General features: G+C 38.1%; 1 pseudogene; it reads left to right on the top strand.

Annotated features, from left to right (window-relative positions):
- Nucleotides 1-21385, top strand: part of LOC122747715 — a 55631-nt pseudogene that overhangs the window by 5949 nt on the left and 28297 nt on the right.

Here is a 21385-nt window from a genome sequence, read left to right on the forward strand (position 1 = left end):
AATTAGCTTACTTTCAAACGTGAGAAAGGGTTACATTTCCTTTGTAGATATAACCTAAGAGTGAGATCAAGATACTAGAGTTGTGATAATGTCCCCGCTATTCTATTCCACAAATTCTGTAGATTAAAATACCTTTATTCTCAAGAGAGGTGACATATAGTAGAGGGAATAGGAATTTGCATGATTATCAAAGTTTTCAACTCCAATTGTAAATAGTAGCAGTCTTATGCTTCTGGAAAAGTTAAAAGCTCTAGCCCTTCAGTTAAAAGTAAGAATACATATATACATGTGTGTATCCACACACATACATCCACACACACATTTATGCGTGCGTGCATATATCTCCAGTGGCTGGCATTGGTGATAATATGATAAGCATTGCCCCTATGTTGAACAGCACCCTACAAGCCCCCAAATTATTTCTCCTTCCTTCAACTTCTCATAATGCAGAACCTGCCTTTACACTTATTTTATGTTCCCTTCCATGAGCTACTTGCATCCTTGTCCTCTCTTCCCATTATCTATCCTCTCCTTTCCAAACACCTTCTCCTTATCATTGTAAGATCCTTGAGAGCAGGTCTTCCATTGGATTTATATTCTAAACTCTTTGCAAATTGTAGGTGTTTGCCAAATTTGTGTGACATTGAATTAAATGAATAATTCTAGAAGCCTAGGATATGTCTTAAACTGTTGCTATTTCCTTTTGAAATTATCTATTCCTGGGGCATTATCTCTAGTATGCTGACCAACTTAAGTTAAATAGTATCAACTTGGGCAGAATTTGGGATTTAGTAAAAGTTTGTAAAGTACTTGAAGGATGAATAAGAATTACAAGGACTATATTGTGATGTTATTCGTGTTGTGTTTCTTAATGACCCAGACAGTATGCGATCCATCGTGGCTTCCTACAGCCCCCACAAAACCTCTATTGAAGGATGGAGTCATTAGTAAGTGAAATATTGGCTTATGACATAAAGTGAAACTTGAAAAATTATTTCTTTTACTGTGGTCATGGAAGAAATAGCATCTCTTGAAAACAACACTTGCTAAAAAAAGACATAAAGAACTGTTTCGATAGGTGCACACCTAATGAATGTCTTGTTCTTTCCTTTGTAGGGTAGGTATTCCCCAAAATGAATCAAACCATTTCAGGCTGCAGTGCTCAGAGGATTCGTTCATTCATCTACTGAAGACATAATGCTCTGAGATACATAACAGATCAATACCAAAAACACAAATGCTTATCTTCCCAAAGGCAAAACATTTTCAGGGGAGTGAGATGATAGAGGTCAAACTAACATTTCACCTACTTGATTCTGCAGTTTAAAGAAATGTGACACTTTCTATTTTCTGATTTCTCTTTATTCTGTGTACCTTTGTAGAGCTTTCTTAATTAGATCTCTATATGTAGACTCAAGTATAAGTGGAATAATTGATCACCAGACCTATGGAGGAATGGAAACCTTAGAGTTTCTATGTGGAATGAAGTTTGCAAAATGAGCAATGAAATTGCTCTGCCCAGCATTCTGCCCAGCATGGATGAATTGGAGAATCTTATATTTACTTCCTATCAAGGTAACCTTGATAGACCTTTAGAATATATGACCTATAGAGTAACAAGTACTATCTATAGAACATACACTTTTAATACCCTGTATTCCAGTGGAACTTGTCTTTTAATGAATGAAAGTGAGACAATAGTCGTTTGGCAAAAGGGCAGCTCGTTTGACATCCAAAGTGAACTTTAAATGGCATCTTTTAATGGATTGATGGATCCAGCTTACAAAGAGGAAGTGGGTTATTTTCCACACGAAACAGAAAATCCATACTCTCAGTGGTTTCTCCTTTGTACCTTCTATTATGCAGAATAGAAGAGCTTCCAGAGTAGCAATTTTAGTGAGATGTATTGACAGCAGAAAATGGAGGTTATGCATAGCCCTTGAGTCAAAAGTGTCTCTCCAAACCTTTGAGATCCCAGCTGGTTTTAATTTTCTACCCCCATGCACTCTCTTCCTGGAAAGCTTCCTGGCTTCTCAAAATAACAGTTCATGGAAAACACTCTCTTTAGAGAGAGTTCTACTAGAATACAATATGTGTCCAGTACTCCCCTTCTTGTATACAGGCAACTCCTTCTAAGATTAGCAAGACTTTTGCTCCATGAGTTTATGAAAAAAAATGTTCACATTTATTTTCTTTTACCCAGCAAGGAAGAATCGTTCTTAAAAGAAGTCTTTGGTTCATGTAGGAATTTATTTATATGTGTATTATTCCCTGGATTGTTAAAAGCACAGTGATCTTTCTCTTTCTCCCTTTTTTTGTTCTCCTTCCACCACCTCATTTTGACTCATGCCAATCGATGGCACATTTCTCAGACCCCATTCTCAGTACCCACAAAAACTGGATACTGTGTCTACCATCAATTAGATTCCAGACTTGAGATCCTGCTCTATTGAATTACTATTCTTCACATGAAATTTCTGTCTGTTTCATGCAGTTATTACCTCTAGAACTTTGATTCAATGGACTATTTTGTTGAGGATAGGACATATAGAAATGAATCCAAGGATATTCTAAAGCTTCTTAGCATCTAAAGTGAAAATAGCCCAGGCTTTGGCATTGATTCACTTTATATGCAAGGCAACGTGTATTTTAGTTTAATAAGATTCTGATTTCTTGTATCCTTAAAATTTTTTTCAACCCTTTCTACTTGTACTATAGTAGCATTGTTTTTCTAGAGTAGGATTGGCAGTTTATAGAAATGTTTGAGTCCTCCCACGTTTCTCCACTCCTTCTCTGAGGTTGTCCATTTCCAGTGTGGGATGGTTTGCATATTATAAATTTGAGCAACAGCAGTGCATGTAGGAGGTATTGGCTTAAGCAAAGAATTTAAAGGCAGAATGTATAATAAAATTGTTCCACTTTTTAGGTGATAACCAAGGAAACATATGGCCTGGGGCACAAGCCTCCTGCTTAACCCTTAAAGCAGATATGTGTAGTAGTATTTCCTCTGACACTTGTAGCCACAGGACACTAAGAATTCCTCTAGCAGAGAAGGAAGGTAAATAATAGAGACTTGGATTTGGAGTCAGGGGACTGGGGTTCAAATCTTGGCTCTGAAATTTAAGAGCTTGTTTGCTCTTGAGAAAATCAATAAGGTTAATTAATAGGGATAACAACCACCATTATAATTTCTCTTGCTTGTTCAATTCTGTTCAATTCAACAAGCATTTATTATTTATGGGTTGTCATGACTAAGCAACTCGTTACAACCCAGGTAGTCTATTGGTGATGAACTTCTTGGAAATGAGCTAGCCTGACGGTCAAAAGGCAGACAGTCTTTTGGTGGGAAAGTAATGGAAAGCTTTCCAGCATGGTAGAATCTCTCAGAGCCTGTGCTCTGCTGGCCCAGCTTTGAGAACTCATGCTTACTTCTCTACTTCAACAAAACATCACAGCAGAGTCATACAGAGGACTTTACATAGTGAGCTTTAAGGTTACAAAGCACCATCCTTGCAAAGCAGTATCCCATCGCCCTCCCCCCCCCAAAAAAAATTGTGAGAGATAACACAAGTATTATTGTAGTTGTTTTACAGATGAAGCTGAAACTCAGAGAAATTAAGTGACTTGTTTGTGGCCACATAGATATTAAGTGACAGATCCAGAACCTCAGTCTCAGTACTCAAATACATCATTTCACAAATTTCCTCATCTGTGAAAATATAATAATAATACTTCTACTACTTGTCCAATAGGTTTAGTGTGATGATTGAACTAACAGATGCATGTAAAGTGCTCTTAAAAACATATTTTGGGGGCAGCTAGGTGGCGCCGTAGATAGAGCACTGGCCCTGGATTCAGGAGGACCTGAATCCGACCTCAGACACTTAACAATTACTAGCTGTGTGACCCTGGGCAAGTCACTTAACCCCAATTGCCTCACCCAAAAAATAAAACAAAAACAAAAAAACCACATTTTTAATATAAGCTAATAAGATTAGGAAACCTTATAATAATTGAGTAATTTATCCAATATGACCTATTTGCTGGGTTGGAGAGGGGAAAGACTGAGGTAGGGAGACCAATAAGAAGGTTATTATTGGTAATTCAGGCAAGAGGTAATGAGAAGGGGCAGTTAGGTGGCACAATCAATAAAGCACCGACCCTGGATTCAGGAGGACCTGAGTTCAAATTTCGGCCTCACACACTTGACACTTACTAGCTGTGTAACCCTGGGCAAGTCACTTAACACTCATTGCCCTGCAAAAAAAAAAAAAAAAAAAAAAGAGGTACTGAGAAACCAAACTCAGGTAGTGGCCATGTGACTAGAGAGTAGGGTGAAGCTGCAAAAAATGTTTTGGAGATAAAATTGACAAGATTTGGCAAGTGATTTGATGTGAGGGAAGGAGAGTGAAGAGCATAATTTAATTTTGCAATTGGGAACCTGAGTGGTTGGAAGGATGGTGTCCTCAACAACAGAAATGTCCAACCAAGATAACTATGGTCAGTTTACTTTAATGTTGCCATCATTATCGCTCTATATGCCTTTCAATCTTCTCCTATGTTCACCCCTATGCCCAACCCTAGATCATGCCAACCCAAATGCTTTTTCTGTTTTTGTCCCTAGACTACAGAGCATTGTTAGAGAAAATTATAGATCATTACTAACCTGGTGCACTATAAATCTATGCTGTATAACTTCAACTACTTAACTATTCTATTGTTAATTCTTTGTTGATTCCCCAGCATATATCACATCCCTTATTCCAAAATTGCACCACATTTCTCAAATCTTCCATTACGTAAAGATGATTCTTTTAAATGAGTTGATCAGATATAATCTCCCTCATTTTCCCTCTTCTCTATCTCAACATAGCTCTTTTATCTCACCTAATCTCTCTTTCCTTTTTCTTGTCTCAAAGGAATAGGTGTCCCTTTTCCCTCTCTACTTGAAAGCTTAACTCTGTCCTCTCCTACTTCTTCCATGAGACTACTACTCACTTATTGACTTTTTTTTTGGTGAGGCAACTGGGGTTATGTGACTTCCCCAGGGTCACACAGCTAGTAAGTGTTAAGTGTCTGAGGCCGGATTTGAACTCAGGTACTCCTGAATCCAGGGCCAGTGCTTTATCCACTGTGCCACCTAGCTGCCCCCAAACCCCCTATATTGTAAGGAGTAAAAATCCTCACCCTTAACCTCTCTGCATCCAACCAATAAGAATCCAGCCACTATTGCAAAGTTACAGGAGGTGTCAATCATTGAAGAAAGATCACTGGTACTAGGACAGGATCCAGAAGCTGCCAAGGAAGCTGAGTTAGCTACCTGAATTCTCTTGGACCAAGGATAGACTTATTCTGTGAAGACCCCCTATGGCTCCATCACTTTCACTGTCTATGGCACCCCTAAACCCATGTAGCCAGTTATCTTCACCTACCATGATGTGAGACTAAGTCATAACACTTGCTTCCAGATACTGTTTCAGTTCAGGAATATGTAGGAAATGGTCTAGAACTTTGGATTCATATGAACTCCTTTGACATGGAGGAAGGAACACTTGTGCTCCCTATGGGATACCAGTATCCATCCCTTGAATGTTTTGTAGACATGATTCCTTGCACCCTGTACTACTTAAGATGTCTCATAATTGGAATTGTCCTTGGAGCTGGAGTCTATACTGTCTCAATATGCTCTTTCACAACCAGACACAGTGGAAGGCCTCATCAACATTAATCCCAGTGCTAAAACCTGGATGGACTAGGCAGCCCAAAAACCCACTTTCTTCATTTTCTCTCTCCCTTAGTGAAAGGTAAATGAATATTAGAAGATTATCCAGGTATAGGCCTAGCTCACAAACCTGTGTTTGCCCCCTCTATGAACTCCCAGATGTTTTCTAATAATTCTAGCTATAGTTTAACGTGGGAAATTGCCCCTGTTTTGACCAAGAGTGGGAATGTCAAGGAGGATACCCTGCTGGGATCCTGGCCAGGTCCCTTCTAGGCATATCTCACTGATTAATTGCCTAAGGTTCCCAGGAACTAGCCATTCCTAGGGAATATAAACAATTCCGGGGGTAGTCCTGGGGGATTGGCTCCCCCTCAGGAGTATATCCTGAGAAACTAAAAGTTTATTCCAACTTCTCTGGCAGTGATCCTGCAATGAACTCACTTGGTGTCAATCATAAAATTATCTCATCATACAAGCTGCTATTGGTGGCTTCAAGCCACTTTTGTTTAAGGTACTATGTAAGTCAAAGGAAGCCCCCACCTCTTTGGAATCTCACCCGTGAAGAGGATGCTCTGCTTGGGATGTTCCCATTCGGGTCTCTGGGAAGCTGTACCAGGACCCCCAGCCAGTTGGACCCAGAAGTTGGTGCTTCCCTGATTTGGTGATATATTTCTCTTTAAATCTCTACATAGTGGTCACTTTTGCTTTAATAGTTACATTGTTAGGCTGCCTACTTTATTGCTGTTGCAAAACTAATATCTCTTTTCCTGCACTATAATACTCATTAAATTTAACTTCACCTGGTATTGGAGTGTTATTTTGTAGGAGCGAATTCGAACATTACACTGAGATTAACAATTAACAATTAATACACTGAGATGATCCTTGGGCACCTCTTTAGTCAGGAAGAGTTGACTGGTTATTCAGAGATGGTGAAATGGTATCAAGACATCATTATGTATACCCCCAACATAGAGAACATTGAGTTCTCCTCAAGCAACTACTGCAACTTCTGAGACCTGAACATTGGGCATGAGAGCAACATCATCCTCCAGTGTCCTGTGATGCCTGTGACAGGAGACCCGGCACCCCATGAATATACTGTGGTTGAATGTAACTCAAAGCAGGACCCTACTAGTACTTTTTTCCCTCAAGATGACAGAGCCTAGAGGTTTAGCCCCAGTTGACCAAGGCAGGTAAGCTGACTGAAACCTTGAAGTATTTCCGTCAAGGCATGGCCTACATGGCATCTTCCTATATGACTGATTATTCTGATCCCAAACTGTGTCACTGACCAGTGGAGCTTTGATTGATGTTAGTTGTTCTTGCTCTGGAACCTTGCTTCAGAAATGAAAGTCTGGAACTCTTCATGGCCCCTGGACATGCTATGAAGGTATCTTGTGGAGGAGCATCCTTCTCCCTCCCTTTGAAGGGCTATCAGTCACCTCCTCACCCTCTCCAACCTCAGTTCTAAATCAGAGTAGTAGATAAGGGTGATAGGTGAGATAGAGAGAACAAGAGAGAGAGGTGTGACAGATTCTACAGGGAGATGACCTTGACTTTTTGATTTCCACCTAACCTTGACCTCTAACATGTGAGACCTGTCTTCTCCAAACCCTTGGTGAGAGACCCTATTGTCACTTAGGGACTCAGACTGCTCACTTTACTCTTTATCAGTTCATACACATTTTCCCAGGTTTTGTTATTTCTTATGGAAATATTCATATAACATTATTTGTTCAGCCATTCCCAACTATAACAGACACCTGCTTTATTTCTAATTCTTTGCTAAAACAAAAAGAAAAAGTGCTACAGTAACTATTTTTGTATATATGGGTTCTTTTCCTGTCTTTGAACTCCTTGGGGTATGCTAATAGTGGTATTTTGGGGTCAAAGGCTATGTGCAGTTTATTGGAACATAGTTCCAAATAATTTTTTCTGGTCTGGCTGGACCAAATGCTCACAGGTCCACAAACAGTATAAAATGTTCCTTTACTCCCATAGTTTCTATAACAATGATAATTTTCTTTTTCTTATTGTTGTTGTTATCTTTGTTAATCTGGTGGATATGAGATTTAACCTCAATGTTTTAAAATTTCCATTTATCTTATAGTGTTTTATAGCATTTTTCATATGATTATTGATAACTTGTTGCATATATTGATTATGAGGTCTTTTTCAGAGAAACTTGCTACAAAGATTTTTTTTTTCTTGGTTAACTGTTTTCCTTTTACTTCTAGCTACACTGATTTGTTTGTAGAAAAATGTTTTAGTTCTATGTAATCTAAATTGTCCATTTAATTTTTTATCATCATTGTTATTCCTTGTTTGGCCAAGAACCCTATCCTTATCCACTGTTGTGAAAATTATTTTTTTCATTTCCTCTAAGTTTCTTATGACCTTTTATATTTAAATAGGTTGTATACCCATTTGAAGCTTATTTGAAGTACCATTGTATATGGTGTCAGATGTTAATCTAAACCCAATTTCTTGAATGACTATAGTTTTTCTGTTTTAGTATTTTTTACAATCCAGTGTCCTTCTTAGTTAGATATATACCACTGAGAGATGGTGTAGTATAGTGGGAAGAATGCTAGGTTTGGAGATAGTTGTCCTGAGTTCATATCCTGGCTTTGCCATATATTACCTGTGTGATTTTTAGGAAGTTACTTAATCTCTCAGTCCCCCAGTTTCTTAATCTGTCAAGTGAAGGGTTTGGATTAGATAACCTCTAATATCCCTTCTAACTCTATACCGATGATTCTATGAGCTATGAAATAAGTACTAGAAGGGGCCCCATTGCCTCCATAAACAAGGATATCATTAACATTCTTCACGTCCATCTTCAAATATCAACATAGGGCAAGATGTAGGCTGAAGTCAAAATTAGAACACCATAACAAAGACCAGTAGAACATGGAGTGGATAGGGAGTAAGGATAATTCTAATCGGTAGGCCAGCAAATCTGAATAATTTCATCCATTTTGGAGGAAGTGCAATGAGAACAAGTCCCCTGATTGCAGATCATTTCGGGTACTCACAAAGTGTGCTTCAACACTAATGCATTGTTGGTGGTGATACAGCCATTCTGGAAAGCAATTTGGAACTATGACCAAAGGGCATACCCTTTGATCCAGCAATACCACTACTAGGTGGATAAGGATAGGTTTCTTGGCCAAACAAGGAATAACAATGATGATAAAAAATTAAATGGACAATTTAGATTACATAGAACTAAAACATTTTTCTACTAGGTCTATATCCCAAAGAGATCATAAAAACGGGAAAAGGACCCTCATATACAAAAATATTTATCACTGCTCTTTTTGTGGTGACAAAGAATTGGAAATTGAAGGGATGCCCATCCCTTGGAGAATGGCTGAACAAGTTGTGGTATATGAATATAATGGAATACTATTATGCCTTAAGAAATGATGAGCAGGCAGATTTCAGAAAAACCTGGAAAGACTTATATGAACTGATACTGAGTGAAGTGAGCAGAACCAGGAAAACATTGTACACAGTAACAGTAACATCTTGTGATCATCAGCTGTGATAGACTTAGCTCTTCTCAGCAATACAATGATCCAAGACAATCCAAAAGATGTGATGGAAAATACATCCAAAGAACTGTGGAGTCTGAATGCAGACCAAAGCATCCTATTTTCCTTTTGTTGTTGTTGTTTTTGTTTCTTCTTTCTTGTGATTTTTCCCCCTTTTGTTCTGATTCTTCTCTCAGAATATGACTAATGTGGAAATATGTTAAACATGACTGTAGTATATAACCTATATCAGATTGCTTGCTGTCTGGGGGAGGGAGGAGGGAAGGGAGAAAAAACTGGAACTCAAAATCTTACAAAAATGAATGTTATAAACTATCTTTACATGTAATTGGAAAAAAATAAAATACTATTTAAAAAAAGAAAATGAGAAAAAAATGTGCTTCAACTTAGCCTTGGTGGCTTTCAGTAGTCATTATCTGTGGGAATTCAGGTGTATAAAATGAGTTTAAGCAACAACAACAAACCATACTTCTTGAGTAGAAATCATAGTTCTTTCAAAAGAAAATAATGTTATAAATATATAAAGGAATCAAATTGTTATAATTTTTTTCCTGTGATGTATAGCAGGGACACTTAGCCACCCTAATGATGGAAAGTTTTTTGGGTGTCCTGCTTTTTATTGGCTGTTGCCTTATATGGTTGCCAGGAGTATGCTGGTAAAGATTTAACAACCAACTCTCAAAAAAAGTTATGTATGTAAAATTTTAAATTTGTACTATTAACATTTCTCCATCGCCTAGATAACCAACAAAACAATTACTCCAACCCTGATTTGTAGTTTTGTAGCTTCTAGATTTGTGGTTTTCTGATTTCTGAGGTTTAAATGTTTACACTGAAAATTTAACACTCAGCTCTTGAGAGCAAGTTCAGGTTGGCTCCAGTAAATCTCTGGTTGTGACTCACCTCATCGTTTGAGATGCCACTGATCTATTACTTTCTGTCTGTAGAAATAAGCCTAAGTAACAGACTAAATGGGTAGCTGGGTGGTACAGTGATTAGAGCACTGGGCTTGGAGTTAGGAAGACATGCTCATGAATTCAAATTTGACCTCATACACTTACTATCTGTGTGGTCCTGGGCAAACCACTTAACCCTGTTTGCCTCAGTTCTTCAACTGTAAAATGAGCTGGAGAAAGAAATGACAAACCACTCAAGTATCTTGCCAAGAAAATCTCAAATGGGGTCATGAAGAATCAGACATGACTAACAAAACCGAACAACAAAATACTAAATGCTTATATGGGATTGGATCCATTTGTTACCCATTGCTCACTGAAACTGCTAGAGTGACATCCATTTGGGGAGTTTTCTTTCCTAAGCAGATGAAACACTTGCATTAAACATTATGTATTGTAACCCTTTCTTCTAGCATGTTAAAAGTTAAATATATCCTTTGAAATGGTTCACAAGGATTTGTAAATGCTTAACTTGCATATTAGACATTCGATGACTTTTTCCCCATTGTAATTTTATGAAGAAACCTCACTACAAAGGCTTTCTTTGTTCCCTTTCCCTTTGCCCCTAGGTAACAGTAACTCATAGAATCATAGATTTAGAGCAGGAAGTGACATAAGAATTCATCTTATGAACTGAGGCTTAGAGAATTTAAGAAATGTGCACTAAACAGTGGAAGTACAGGAATTAAAACCCTGCTCCTCTCAACTTAGATCCAAATCTCTTTCCCCAGAACAATGCTAATATGTTTTTAGTAAACTATAAATAACTATTAGGTCTGGCAATATGTAATTGATAACATCAAACTTTTACTGACTACTTTGGGGCACATGCAGGGATGTGCTGGGAAATGTTTAACAAGCAGTTCTATGAGGGGGGAAAAGTACATTATGACACAGCTAGGTGGCACAATGGATAGAATGTTGGAGCAGGACTCAGAAGACCTGAGTTCAAATTTGATCTTACTAACTGTGTGACCCTGGGTAAATCGCTTAACTTTAGTTAGCCTCAGTTTTCTCATCTGTAAAACAGGGATAATAATAGTACCCACCTCTCAAGATTGTGATGAGGATAAAATAAGAAAACAATTGTAAAGTACTTAACACAGTCCCTGGAATACAGTAGGTGCTATATAAATGTTAGCTGTTAAACTACATTATTAACATTTTCTCACCACTTTTTTAAAGACAATCAACAAAACAATAAATCAAACCCTGATCTTTAGCATTTGCTCATTTCTGAGGCATAAATGCCCTCAATGAAAACCTAAAAATTGGCTCTGTTCAGCCGGTATGAGCTGACTCCAGCACATTCCTGGTATCTTTTATTTCTTTTATTCAAAGAAATTGCTATTTGGATTTTCAATATGTATAGGATAATTTTACATATATACAAATACACATGCATCTATATGCGTCTAATGGTGGCCATCTCTAGGGCAGGGGGTGGGGGAGGGAAGAAAAAATGAAATTTACCTGATAACTTCCTTGTATACATATCAGGCTCTAAATACCAGCTCATTGATTAGGCATTGACAGTACAAAGATAAAGATACAATCTCTGCCCTCGAGGGGCTTACAAGTTATGACATGTACACAAATAACTATACTTCAGGGTAGGTTATGATGAGCGCATGGTCAAGATGCAAGGAGCTAAAGGTGAACCTTGAGAAAAAAAGAAGGATTTTGGCAGGTTTGAGATGAAGAGGAAGTACATGCTAGGCTTGGAAAACTAGACTAGCCCAATGCACAGGGGACGGAGATACTTTTAATATTGTCTGGCTGGAATATCATGGTATAAAACTAGTAATGTAAACAGAATGTAATGGTAACAATATATGGTTTCAAATAAGGTTTAGAATGAAACAATTTCTCCAAAGAAACCATATAAAAAGCATTAAAATTATGAGGGTCAGGGGCAGTTAGGTGGCGCAGTGGATAAAGCACTGGCTCTGGATTCAGGAGGACCTGAGTTCAAAACCGACCTCAGACACTTGACACTTACTAGCTGTGTGACCCCGGGCAAGTCACTTAACCCTCATTGCCTCAGGAAAAAAAAAAGAAGAAAATTATAAGGGTCAGTGTGGTATGGTAAGCTGGTCTTGGTCAAGGAAGAGTTGGCTTTCAAGTCTTGCCTAAGATACATATAGAATGTGTGGCTCTGGGCAAGTCAAAACCTGTTAGCATTCTAGGTAACTCAACCCCTTTAATAATTTTTGTGTCTATGATAAATAAGAATCCTCCAAAATGTCCTGAGACACCTCATGGAAGGATATTACAGAGGAGGGGTTAGATTTGGCAAGTAGACAATCACAGACTCGATAGATGAAAGAAATGAAAGAAGTATTTTGAGGTGCTAGATGGAGGAGTTCACAGAAGTTCTTTGTTTTCTTAGCAAATTTGGAAGTAAGATTCTATGTTGAGAATGAGGGGAAGAGGAAGTAGTTTAAGAGAGGGATTGAAAGGAACACATACATCCCCATTTATATTCACATGGCCACAATTCTAGCTGAAGAGGAAAGGTTTGATGTAACTGATGTGGAGGCTGTGATAAAGAGCCTATCAGGGAAGAATAAAAGGAGAGAGTACCTAGTTAAACAAAACTAAATAAATAATAGAATGAATGAATGAAATGTGAATAATGCAGTATGGGCAGATTTTAGGATGCCTCAAGGGCAACAGTGTTAGTTAAATCTGGAAAGGTGGGCTGGAGCTAGATAAAAATCTTCAACTAGAGTTTAAAAAGTTAAAGTGGGGGCAGCTAGGTGGCGCAGTGGATAAAGCACCGGCCCTGGAGTCAGGAGTACCTGAGTTCAAATCCGACCTCAGACATATAACACTAACTAGCTGTGTGACCCTGGGAAAGTCACTTAACCCCAATTGCCTCACTAAAAAAAAAAAAAGTTAAAGAGACTATTTCTTTTGTTTTGGGTGATGTTTTTCTTTTTTGAGGCGTTTCCGTTTTGCTCTGATTCTTCTCTTATAACATGACTAATGCAGAAATATGTTTAATGTTATTATACATGACATATATGTATACACACACACACACATACATACATAACCTATATCAGATTGCCTGCTGTCTGGGGGAGGAGGGGAGGGAGGGAAAAGAATTGGAAATTTGAAATCTTATATAAACAAATGTTGAAAACTATCTCTTAGTGTAACTGGAAAAGGATAAAATACTTTTATTAAAATGCAAAAAAAAATTAAAGAGAGTTAAAAAATATCACTGAAGGCAACTTTTAAGTCAATATTTCTAACATGGCTTTCAAGTAAGGCTGTTGATCACAAGTAAAATGTGAAAAAAATGTCTGTTTCAAATTGCAGGAAAAGCCATAGCTTAAGAGAACATTAAAGAAGACATACATCTGGAGCCAAAGCCAAATATGTCTTAAATATTGACTTTATCCCCACAAGTTTCAGATTTACTTCTGTTTTGTAGACCTAGTAGAGAAAGAACTAGTACAGAATGAAGGAAGAAATGGCACTAGAGCCTTTGATTATCACTGTTCAACCAGATGTCTGGTGATGTCTATGACATCAGTAAAAAAGAAACCTTCCATACATAATAAATAGTTTATTGTAAAATGCTTCCCTGAGGAAACATCAAGGATGATGTCCTAAAGAACTCTGCTGTCAATATATTAAAAGTCTACTGATAGGGGCGGCTAGATATCACAGTGGATAGAGCACTGGCCCTGGATTCAGGAGTACCTGAGTTCAAATCTGGCCTCGGACACTTGACACTTACTAGCTGTGTGACCTTGGGCAAGTCACTTAACCCCCATTACCCCGCAAAAAAAAAAAAAGTCTACTGAATAACTTTGGGAAGACAAATACAGAATATGTTAGTAATGTAGTGTTATCCCTTCTGAAAGGAATAGGAAAAAATGGGAGGGGAATTTGGGGAGATAGTTTTTTTAAAGTGCATTAGATTAGGCATTATTCCTTTGATTAAAGATTTATAGTTGACAAATAGTAGTGATAAGATGCTAATTCCAAGTCTTTTTTTTATTATACTGATAGAAAACATTTGAAAGACAATTTATATGTGTCCATATACAGAAAGACTTAAACACCATATATGGACAGATCTATACTATATAATAGTTGGTTGTTGTCCTTTGCTCTCAAAGACAGCCAAAATGGCATCACTACGTTAGAATCAAATTACAGTGTGTCTGACTGTGGCTAATCAGACCAATATGAGCTTGGAATTCTGTACCACAGGCTGGGCACAAATAATCCATGTGAACATGGGTTCTCCAAATGTGAAACAGACAATTTTTAGAATACCTTTTCTAGCCCCTTCCTTATATCAGGAGATGAGGAGGGTGGTCCTAAAAAGGCTGCTCAAGGGCAGCTAGATGGCACAGTGGATAGAGCACTGGCCCTGGATTCAGGAGGACCTGAGTTCAAATCCGGCCTCAGAAACTTAAACTTACTAGTTGTGTGACCCTGAGCAAGTCACTTAACCCTCATTGCCCTGCAAAAAATAAAATAAAATAAAATTTAAAAGGCTGCTCAGACACCCAGGGGGCCATCAAATTTCACTGCTGCTTCCAATGAGAAGGCGACCCTATGACCTGGGCTGCCTGTGTGCAGGATTGTGACTTCTGTTCCTAGTGTAACTGCACCTGCTGCTTTGTCATTTGCCTATCGCCACAGGACTTTGAGATGGGTAAAAATGGTAAAACGGTATAGGTGATGTCTTTTTTTTTAATAAAGTATCTTATTTTTTTCCTGTTACATATAAAGATAGTTCTCAACTTTTGTTTATACAATCTTTCCAATTTCAGATTTTTCTCCCTCCCTCCCCTCCCTCCCCCCTCCCCTAGACAGCAGGTAATCTGATATAGGTTATATATATGTATATATATATAACATTAAACATATTTCTGCATTAGTCATGTTATAAGAGAAAAATCAGAGCAATGATGAAAAACAACAGCACCAAAAACAAAAGAAATAGTATGGTTCATTCAGCATTTATACTCCACAGTTCTTTTTTTTTTCCTTCGATTTGGAGATCCTCTTCTATCATGAGTTCCCTGGAACTCTTCTGTACCATTGCATTGGTGAGAAGAATCTAGTCCATCACAGTAGATCAATAGGTGATGTCTTTTGACTCATGCATAAGTTAGATTTAAGTGAGGCAAAGTTGCATGAAGTTATTGGCCTCGCTCTCTCTTTCAGAGTCATCACAGTCCAGTGGCAGGAGTCAAGATGATTGGGGATGGTTCAAGATGCAGTAGATAACCTTGGAGTCTTCCATGTCTAACCAAGCTCTAAGTGCTCCATAGCACTGCTTCAGCTGCCTTCATGGCTATTGGAACAAATGTTCTCATCCGCCTATTCCACCAGGGGAAGTCTTCAAATCCCTAACTCACCAATGGGTTGGAGACTCCTTGGTTACCCTCAGCCTGGTTTAGTCTGTCTGCTGAAATGATTTACCAGGAGCTTGCCATGAGCATGCTACAGCTTCTTGGAGCCACAGGTGAGAGTTAGATGAATCAGGTAGACACCAAAGGTGAAAAGCCACCCTCACACCAGAGGTACTCATCTTCCCTGATCACAACCTATATCCCCTATATACCATATAATATGTGTATATAAATATATACACATATATGTGTGATTATATGTGTGTATACACATACACATTAGCCTATATGGTGACCATTTTATGCAGGTGAGTTACTCTTAAAAATAGCACTATTCTGTAGCACCATCCTCTTCATAAATGATTAGTAGCAGGGACAGTGGATAAAGCACCGGCCCTGGATTCAGGAGGACCTGAGTTCAAATTCGACCTCAGACACTTGACACTTACTAGCTGTGTGACCCTGGGCAAGTCACTTAACTCTCATTGCCCTGCAAAAAAGAAAAAAAAAGAAAAAGACAAAGGAAGGAAGGAAGGAAGGAAGGAAGGAAGGAAGGAAGGAAGGAAGGAAGGAAGGAAGGAAGGAAGGAAGGAAGGAAGGAAGGAAGGAAGGAAGGAAGGAAGGAAGGAAGGAAGGAAGGAAGAATTAGTAGCTCTAATTTCCACTAAAGAAAAAGAGAACTTGCCAACAATTCTGGAAAAGGTGCTCCATTTAGCAAGAAAGCAGTGAGGTTCCCACCTCATAATTGCCTTCTTATAGTCTTTCAAATAAAGCTTCTTTTCTAAAGTTATAAAGGAAAAACAAAAGCAAAATTTGCCCCATTTATTCTCAGAATACTGATTTCAAACTTTTCCTCACCCTTGTTTTTACTTTAGCTGTTTCTTATATCCTGCCTTTAAATGTTTTATTTATTAAAAAAGAATCATAGACTTCTTGACATACAGTCGAGGAAAACAAATCAAAACATTGGCCACGTCTGAAAAAGTGTGCTGTTTTGCATTTATAATCCACTCCTGCTAAGAGGAGGGATGCATGCTTTACCAGTCTTCCTTTGAAGTTGGGATGAAAGATTCTTTCTTTTTCACATGTTCTTTCTTATTGCTAAATGCAGGCTTAACAGCCCATTTTTTTTTTGTGGTGAGAATGAACTTGTATTTCAATAACACAGATTTTTCTGTTTGTGGTGGGAGTGGGAGACAAGTTTAGATGTTATTTTAAATTTTGTTTTGCCTTAAAGTTGATTGTAAATAAACCCACCTTGTTAGAATGGACTTGAGGGACTAGTGTACTGTGACCCACTGAAGAGAAACCAAGGGGAAAAACATTCAAGCAGCTAACTTGGTTAACATACAAAAATAAACTAGATATAACATTACACATAGCAATAATGATAAGTTCTAATTCTATTTCCTTGAGATAATGGGATGGTATTAACACATCTTCCTTTTAGTTCTCATGGAAACCATATCTCAAGAAAAATCAGTTGTAAGATGTATATATAAAAAAGATATACATGCAAAATAAACTTGCTGTAGAATTAACCTTTGCTGCTACAAGACAAGAGTTTATCAATTCTTGGCTATCTTTCTCAGTTTGGGGAGGAAAATCTTGTGGATTTGGAGAGGAAATTCTTGTGGAATTTAAGTTTTAAAAAGGGTAGTTAGGGGCACCTAGGTGGTGCAGTGGTTGGAGCACTGGCCCTGGAGTCAGGAGCATCTGAGTTCAAATCCAGCCTCAGAGACTTGACACTAGCTGTGTGACCCTGGGCAAGTCACATAACCTTCATTGCCTTGCCAAAGAAAGGAAGGAAGGAAGGAAGGAAGGAAGGAAGGAAGGAAGGAAGGAAGGAAGGAAGGAAGAAAAAGAAAGAAAAAAAGGAAAAGTAATTAGGGGAACCCCTACTAAACTAGGAACTTATCACAGGGCTTGGGCATGCATGTTTTGGATACATGGAAAGGAAAACATGCTCTGATCTCTTGCAGGAGAACATTTGTGAGGAGTGACTCCTTTTTGGTCCTCATATATTCCCATAACTGGTTCTGTGCCATGTTTCTGCTTGCAGTTGTCATGGAGTTACTCTTTTATTCTAGGTTGGGTTTGGGGGCTTTTCTGTAACTATTAGAATTAATAGGGGGCAGCTAGGTGGCGAAGTGGATAGAGCATTGGTCCTGGATTCAGGAAGACCTAAGTTCAAATGCGGCCTCAGACACTTCACACTTACTAGCTGTGTGACCCTGGGCAAGTCACTTAACCCTCATTGCTCTGCAACACACACACACACACACACACACACAAGAATTAATAAATCTTAGTAACTTCTTTGGTTTTCTCATCTCTCCAGCCTTAGTTCCTGAACTGGGGCCTTGTGCCAGGGCCAGACTCTGCCCCATGCTGAGCTTTTAGGTAGGGTGACCAGGTGTGCTTGGTCTTGACCTCAGTTACCTATGCTGACCATCATCTCCCAGGGTTAGGTCCACCTGAATCACTGAGGTTCACAGAAATGTATCTTCATGGTTCCTTTTAGTGTTTCAGGACAGAGTGCTAGGAGTATCAGAGCCCTTAGGGCTGGGGTGTCCTGGTGTGAGTATTGCTTTGCCTTCAATGATTGCTACTGCTTCTGATGTTTTCCAGGGTTCATACTGTGGGTTTCTGATGTCTTACCTCCACCCTCTCCCCCTCCACCCAGTATCTGATATCTAAAGGCTTTCTTGGGGAAGCATCTGTGCTGACAGACTCAGGATACAAAGCCCAGCAAGCTACATGTGCCTCTGGATGGCCTCTGCTCAATCTGGGAGATTCCAGAGTTGTCTGCTGCTAGCGCTAGATTTTTTGCTGGACCTCCTTTCCTAATGACTTTGGGCCTTTGGCCCCAAATCCTGGAATGAATAAAATCACTTCTATGTAGTTTCTCATTGGATTTCTTGATAATGTTAAGGGCTAAAATTCTAGCTAAACTGTCTAAAATATCTAATGAGTGGTCGCCAATAAATTATAAGCTTTAGCAAGAGTTAGACTTTTAAGCATTTATTAAGGAGAATAAGAATTTGGTAAAGAGAGAGAAAAAGGCCTAGATTTCTATCTATTAAAGGGAGAGCACATTTCTAGCTCCCTTCTCCACCAGAGTCCAGAGGAAAAGAGAGCGAGACTGAGCGCCAGTCTCTTCCTTCCTCCTCCCACTAGCCCGCGTCACTTCCTGACTCCTGGTCTTGCCCTCAAAGACCTTCCCTTCATGGGCAGAACTCTTCTACAGTAAGTATCCAGCAGGTGGCGTCATTCCAATCGTTACAGTCCCCCCTGTTGTTCCTCAAGAAACAAAATGTTTCCTTGACGGAACAGTAAAAACAATATAATAACTATTGCTAACTAATAATATGTGAACAACAATATAGAAAAGGAAGAGAGGAAAGTTTCGTCCAGAGGGGCGATTTTTTGTCCTCATGAACCGACGCTTTGACATTAGTCTTGCAAAGGGAGGGCCTCTGCAGAGAATACATGTTACAGATGGTGTATATTATAACAGAAAGAGAAAAAAAAACAACAAATCAAAACTGTTCATTTAAAGTCTCTGAAAGTCTTTTCTCAGATGTCCTCTAGGTGTAGTCGTGGAATGGAAGTCTTTTCAGGGGTTGATGTGTGGATACTGGTAATCAGCCAGGAAATTTCCTACAAAATTGAGCTTAATACAACTTTAAAATAGCTTTGTCAATAATCAAATCAAACAATGAAAGTTCTCAAAAACATGTCTAAGGGAATACAGAATCTTAGTTGTTAACACGTGAAACATACAATAAAACAAAAATTGAACCATTCTTTAAAATTACATTATTATTATAGTCCCCCCTTATGGAGAGTAATTGAGAAGACAATTGCTGCGATATTAATTTTTAAAAATAATTTTTATCTTTGTTTCATCACTTTTTGCATCATCTGCCTAATTATCCTCATGCCATTATGAGAAATTAGAAAATCTAATATAATTGGTAACAGGTGTCAAGGCCAAATTCAACACTGTTATTTATCATGACACCTGAGATAATTATGGGGGTTACCATAAAAGAACAGAGAAATGATGGGATATGAGCATTCCCACACTTGAGCAATATGTACTGTCCATGCAGTATGCCAGGCTTAAAATAGGTGGATGGAATATATGTCCATGCCACCGAACATATTGGAGGAAACTGAGTCAGACTTAATCAGATGCATGGGATTGAGATGTCCATGGCATCAGGCATATAGGAGGGAGCATAGAAGCCAGGTGTAGGAGTGAGATGGGTAGGATGAATACTTCCAGCCATCTGTACAATATTGTGGGGAAAAATAAAATAAAATATTAAACCAAGAGAATCCAACCTCAACATTAGTCAAAAGCTGTTCCCTTGGCCATACCTTGACTTCATGCATTTCTCCCCTCATGTGACAGTTCAGTGTCTGCTCTTGCATGTATTCCTCTTGTGATTGGATGGCATCTTGGCCAACTGGCATCTGATAACTCAGAATAAAGGCAATTAATGTCTTAAATGATAAGTTCCCATAATCCAAGTCTCATATGGATTTAAAAATTGAGGATAATAAATGATTGCAAAAAATGTGAATACATCTTGACTCAGAACACAATATATAATTATGCAACAATTTCAAATAATACCCCTTTTTTTAACTTAGTATACAATTACTTTTTTGAAAAATCTGAACATATTTAAATACAAGTTAAAGCACAACAGAATCTCAAAGAAAACTTTTTTTTTGAAAAAAGAAAACTTTTACAAATGTTCCCCTCTTTTTTTTTTTTTTGGAATATGCTTATCAAAAATAATACTTCTAGAATCAATTTACACTTGCCATGGCAACCAATTTGCCAAGGAAATGCTTTAAAGAGTTTGATCAAATAATCAGTTGAGAAAAAATAACAAAAACAAACAACTCAGAATATGGGAGCACAATACTCCTAGAATTAACATTGTATTATGAAATCAAAACCATGTTTCAAAATTAGATAGATGAATGAATAGAAGAAAATACACGTGGAATAATAAGACAATGAAATTCAAACTAGGGAAATCTAAATGAATATGAACTTAATATTAATAAGAGTGTTATAAAATATAAACTTGATCACATGACTATAAAAAGCTTTTACAAATATTCTCCTTGTTTTACAAACTAAGTATAAGACACAATCTCAAAAGCCTGAAAATCTCTATGAAAATAAACCCATACCATTAATTTCAAAATGTATATGTAATAGCATAGAAATCCTATGTAACCTCTGAACTGATACTATCACTCTGAATGAATTCAGAACACTTTTGATTCCGATATCTAAAATCCCCAATACTCATATCAATACCTTGCTGTTTACTTCTACATTTCTGTAAAATATATATACTTCCATGGCAAAAGAAGCGGAGTCTTGAACTATGGTGATGATTGTCATTCTTATTCAGCTTAAGTTTTTCTTCTTTAACCCCTCTATATTGTCTGTCAGTCTTTTCACCATACAAATGCTTTATAAGATTACTAATTAAAGACAAAAGCAGGTTAGCAAAATTATGAACAAAACGAGCATATCTGGAATTTAAAGGGTTTTCTAAGGTTGTCTCAGAAGCACAGCCAGGCTGGGGAAGGGCTGAGCCTGAAGCTGCAAATGTAGTTAGAGAAAGTTGAGCATGTGCATTAGATCTTTGGACTTCCCGGGCAGGGGAAGCAATGGGCTTGGCCATGGGGGGAGTAGAGGGTGGGGTCTGGAGAGGAGGG

The sequence above is a fragment of the Dromiciops gliroides genome, chromosome 3 (assembly GCF_019393635.1).
Source record: "Dromiciops gliroides isolate mDroGli1 chromosome 3, mDroGli1.pri, whole genome shotgun sequence".
Taxonomy (NCBI): Eukaryota; Metazoa; Chordata; class Mammalia; order Microbiotheria; family Microbiotheriidae; genus Dromiciops; species Dromiciops gliroides.